Raw genomic sequence first — 5,309 nt, 5'->3', positions numbered from 1 at the left:
ACAGAGGTGACTGCTGGAGCAGAAAGACAAAAACAGGATGTGAAAATTGTCGCGGCAGTGGTGGTGATTTTGAAAGTTCTCTTGGCTACCTCTCCATCACTTGTGAGATTTGCTTAAAAAAAAAAGAAAAAGTTGTCTCTAGGGAATTCTTTTCAAATATTCAAACCTAAATAATCTTGAGGAAAACCACCTGAAAACATCTCAGCTTTGCCAGATTTCTTAGACATTTACGGCTCCTACTGAAAGCATTTCTGACAACGTGGTTGGTACACCACTCGTACAGTTCTTTGTCGGTACAGGAAAAGGTTTGCATTTGTCAGAGCAAGATTAGTTTCAAAGCATCGTAGCTAAAAAAGCAGGGAAAAGTATTAGATTCTATTGTGCTGTTATTAATAAGCAAAATTTGACATAGGATGTTCAGATGAGCAGGTTCAAAGTCTGAAAATGAGGAAAAATTCCCAAGCTGGATAATTACCTCAAAATAGGACATTTAGTTAGTACTACCCAGACATTGCTGAACACACACACACAATTTTTTCAGTTAAAAAGGCATCTGCAGATTCGTAGGTACTATACATGCAATATTCACGTCAAATGATTGAAACAGGGAAAGTTCTCTCCAAAAGTAAAAAGTGCCAAAAAAGAAGTGTTATTTTACCAACATTCTCCTTGGGTGAACTGGAAGAAAGATAACCAAGTTCATCTTATTAATGTCTCAATAACTGTAAAGTGAGAAAATATGCCTTTCAAAAGAGTTCGCTGAAAATGGGCAAAAGGTTTATAGAATAGGATTGGAGGTGAAGAGGTGGGACGAAGGGAATGGCGGAATGAATTCCTTAAAAGAAGGCTGTCTGATCATAGTGATAAACATAGAGTTATAGCAGAAGGGGGAAAACCTTAGAAAACCCACGGGATAATTAACTTCATTTGAAACATAATACATAATAATAAATATTATTATGTAAATTGTTTATGTTTTCAAACATTGCACATAAATGTAAATATACCTTTTTTTCATGCAATCATCAAGAGCTTTTCCAGTAAAATGTCAATTAAAATGCATCTTAGGTGCATATAATTTTCTCAAGGTTTTGTCTTCCTTGAGAACATTTTCTAGATCCCAGAGAACTTAATAATTTCATATAATTTATGTTTTTAAAAATTATACTCCTTTTGGAAGGTATAAAAAGTAGTAATTACTCTGGCAATATTGCTGAACTGAGCGTGGAAAGAAACGAGAAGTTATACAAAGCTCATAATGGCAAAATGTGTGAAGTTCAGCAGCCAAGGTCAGGGAAACACGATTATAAGCTCAGTTGTTTAGAATACAATAAAGCTGATAAAAAATACAAAGATTAATTTCAAAATTATTAGAAAAATGTCAAGTAATGTATGAATCATCGAGGTAGGATCAGTCTGGTTCCTTTGGTATTTCTCAGCATAACAATGAGAGGAATTGAACTAAGGTCTTCAAGTACAATCATGTTTACTTGCATTTCTTTTTGGATAACTTCATGGTATCGATACAAAAAGTTTAGTTCGGGTCAGTAGATCAAATAAAATATATACTCTGGTCAGTTGAAGTATTTGGTTGAACCATATGAAAATGCTATTTCGTAGGTCAAAATTGGTTGAGTTTTAGGAATTTCATGTGGTTCATGTATCATAATGTGTTGTAATGTAGGCAATTTAGGATCATTTTGAAGTTAAATGGGCATGTGTGAATTTCATCTCAGTTCTACTGCTTTACTGGCTGTGAACCTAGGCAAGTTACCAAGTTACATGCTGCTACTTCTCCTGTAGTATCCCTGCCTGGAAAATGGCCATCGTGCTGTCTACTTTTAGAGCATGGGCTTGTTTCCGCCTAATGAAAGGGCAGTTCCCCAAATGTTTATTTTAAAGTTGATAGTTTAGAACTCAGAAAGGAGGGACCCTTTTCTGGGTTTTACTAAACTTTCTGAGATTCCCCATGATATTCAGTGTTCTGGGCTGCTGGTCACCTTCCATAAAAGCCACACCTAACACAAGCCAGCTGTCCACATAGGTGAGGGCATCCCACCAGAACATCTGCTTTGAATCAATGTCAGCTTCATCTTTGAAAGATATCCCAAATCTTGTTTCCACACCTCATTCTGCCAGGGACAACAGAATTTAAAATAACCAGGAAGACACAAAGAATAATTCTTTGAAATTTAATAGCTGTTAAATTGGGAAGTGGGGTGGGGTGTGGAGCTTATGTCAAGCCTCTCACACTTCATAAGCAATTCGATAACTTCTGAAAGCCTGGTGGTATTAGTCCATTGGCCTTACATATTTGGGTTAATTTCCTTCTGGGTAAGCTTTCTCACACCCCACCCAAAAAAGGAGGTGCTTAGCAAACTCCAGAGGGCACCGGTGGGTGGTTCCTTCTCAGAGGAGTCCTGGTCTCAAAGACACACTCTGCTTTTCTCAAATAAGCCTGCGGAGTAAATTCACTGTGTACAAGATTTCTGGCTGAAGAACTTAGAGCCCTGAGAGTGAACCTCACGATAAGCCTGAGGCTGCAACGCGTGATTTCTATGTATTGTGGGAGTTATCACAGCCACTTAGAGATGAGGAAACAAGTTCAACCTTAGCAAAGTCATACTACTGAGGAGGAGGGAATTCCAGAATCTCACTTCTCAGCTAATCCACCCTGGTGCTTCAAAAATCAAGAACAGCTTAAGAATGGGCATGTTATAGAGAGTTTTTTTTTATTTTCCTTTTGAGTAGAATTTTCACATCAAATAATCAGTTAAAGATAGACTATATTTCCTCATTACATCCATCCCCAGCTCATTCCTATCATCCTTCAAAATGGGTCAAAATCACCCAGCCTTCCATAAGTCACTAAAAGTGTAGTCTTTCTCTTCCTATGTGATTCTCACTATTTTATCATTAAAACTCAGTGAACTGATACATTGTTTTCAATTTTAGCTCTTTCTTTCCAATCTTTCCAATCTTTGGGCATCTTTAACATCAGCAACAGATTCTCTACCACAGGTTTTTCTGGTGTTAAAAATAACACACTTTGCCCACTTGTACCTTTAGAATCTGTGCAAGCCCAGGCTCCCCGGCACAAATCAATATTCTGCATCAGAGAAATACAGGAATGAGCCAATAGAATTAGCAGAGTGATTTATTCTGCCTCAGCTACAGCTGGCAGGGACCACAGAGGGAAGCCAGCAGATATTTGTTTGCTAATGGTGGCTTCGTGGTGCAGTCAGAGCCCAATGCCCCATATCTCTGTTAGCCAGTCTGTCCAGCTTAATAAAAAAAGATAAGAGAGATCTGGGTTGCCTTAGTTTGTAATGCCAATTGAGTTCTCCTTCTACTATTCATTGTAATGTTCTGTGATTTTCCATGACTGTAATATGGAATAATATCAAATGAAGTTTCGTATCTGTTGCAGTGAAAAAAGGAAAAGATTCTAATGTGGACAAGTCAGAAATTATTATCGGGGTCATAATGTCCTGTAACTATAGGAACTTCCTATAATTAAAGTGTTCAAGAAATCATGGCCAATTGTACCCCACTACAAGCTTGGTAGACAGAAAATAAAATGGCAGCAAGAGGCCCTTGGAAGAACATGTGGGTTTTCCTCTGTTTCCTTTGCAATGTAATAATTTACAAAAGTTTTATTTTCTCTCTAAAAAACAATGAATAAACTCTAACAATAAAACTTAAGAGTCAAGGAAAACTCTGTTTCCTTTGGATTAATCTCCATCCTTGCCTACACGTGCAACCTCCTGGGAGGAAAACTGAGACTTCAAGGATAGCGAAGCCCTCTTTTATGACACCGCCGGGGAGATAGCACACTATGAACACACAGTAAACTGGTGTCTACGTTTGTTTTTGCTTCCTCTTTTGGAACTTATCTATTACATTGGGATTTTTCTCTATCAAAAAGTCTTCACTGGAGATGCAGTTTCCGAAGCTGACTATGGCAAGGTTCTGAGTCAGATTCATGGGGAGACAACCTCACAAATGAGAATAATAAATGTACAAATAATAACAATACAAGGACAAACTTTGGGGAATAAGGTGAGGGGAGGGTGTTTAAAAGATGAAACAGCCTTATAAAAAGGGTGTCCCTTCAGCCTGAAAACTTGCAGAGACTTACCAGCCAGAGGTGTGGAAGAGGGGCATTCGAGATGGAGAAGATGGCAGGACAGAGGCACAGATTTGGTAAAGAATGAGATTTTTGTATTCAGAAGACAGAGAGGAGTTGCTTGGGCTGGACGTGGAATGTTGGTGAGAAAATAGTCAGAGATAAGGCTGGAAAAGAAAAGTCTCTATAAAGCTTGGAACACTGCTATGTAGAGCTCAGCCGTATGGACTGTATGTGGCAGACCACTGGGCACCACTGAGGGGCTCTCGACATGAGCTGCCCAATCAGTTTCTGTAATTCAAGGTCATTGGTCATCAGTGTGTAGGAATTTGCAGGTACAGATTAGCAGGAAGTTGGGGGACAATGGAGGTGTGAACTAAGGTGGTAACATGTGAATGAAATGGAGGCCAAAGTGAGGATTAAATGTTAGAGGGCTAGAAAGTGTAGAACTTCCCAGATGACTGGATGGTGTGGTGGAAGGATGGTAGTTTAAGAGGAAAGGACCAGTGAAAACAGAGGTTTCGAACCTTGGGAACTGAGTGCCATTTTTTAAAAAAGAACTGATTTGGAGCCTCTGTTGAGCACCTCAACATGCCAAGTGCTTTTCCTGAACCATTGCACCTTCTGCTCATAATTTTTATCAGTAGCTATATTATTCTCACTTTGCTTCTGAGGAAACTGGGACTCAGACAACAATCAATTTGCTCAAAGTCACATAGATAGCATGTAGAACAGTGAGGATTTGGATCTCAGCTCTTTCTGGCTCCAAAGTCTATCCTCTATTCGAAGAGGTTTTCATCTATGCTCAAAGAATTCTAGAGATCCTCATAGGCTCTCCTGGGGAGGGGGTGCTGAAGGAGTTGGGGCTCCTGGGCTCCCATTGTAGATTCAACCCGGCCTAAGTCTTGCTTTGATGAAGGAGTTATCCTATTAGTAAAACCAGTGCGTTCTATTCCACCTGAAAAGAAGAGAAAGGCTTGGTTTGGGGCATGCCGAATTTGAGGAGCAAATGAGACAAGTGGAGGTGTCCAAATGTTCAATATGAAGAACTGATCTTAGGGATGAATGAGCAGGATTAGGAGCATACGTGCGGAAGAGGTCAGTGAAAGGGGCTGCCTAGTTCCAAGCCAGAATTAGCTTTCTAACCACATTCTGGTATTTCTACTATTAGTAATCACAT

Source organism: Pteropus alecto, unplaced genomic scaffold, assembly GCF_000325575.1.
Source record: "Pteropus alecto unplaced genomic scaffold, ASM32557v1 scaffold3, whole genome shotgun sequence".
NCBI classification, from domain to species: domain Eukaryota; kingdom Metazoa; phylum Chordata; class Mammalia; order Chiroptera; family Pteropodidae; genus Pteropus; species Pteropus alecto.
This window is presented reverse-complemented; position numbering follows the sequence as displayed.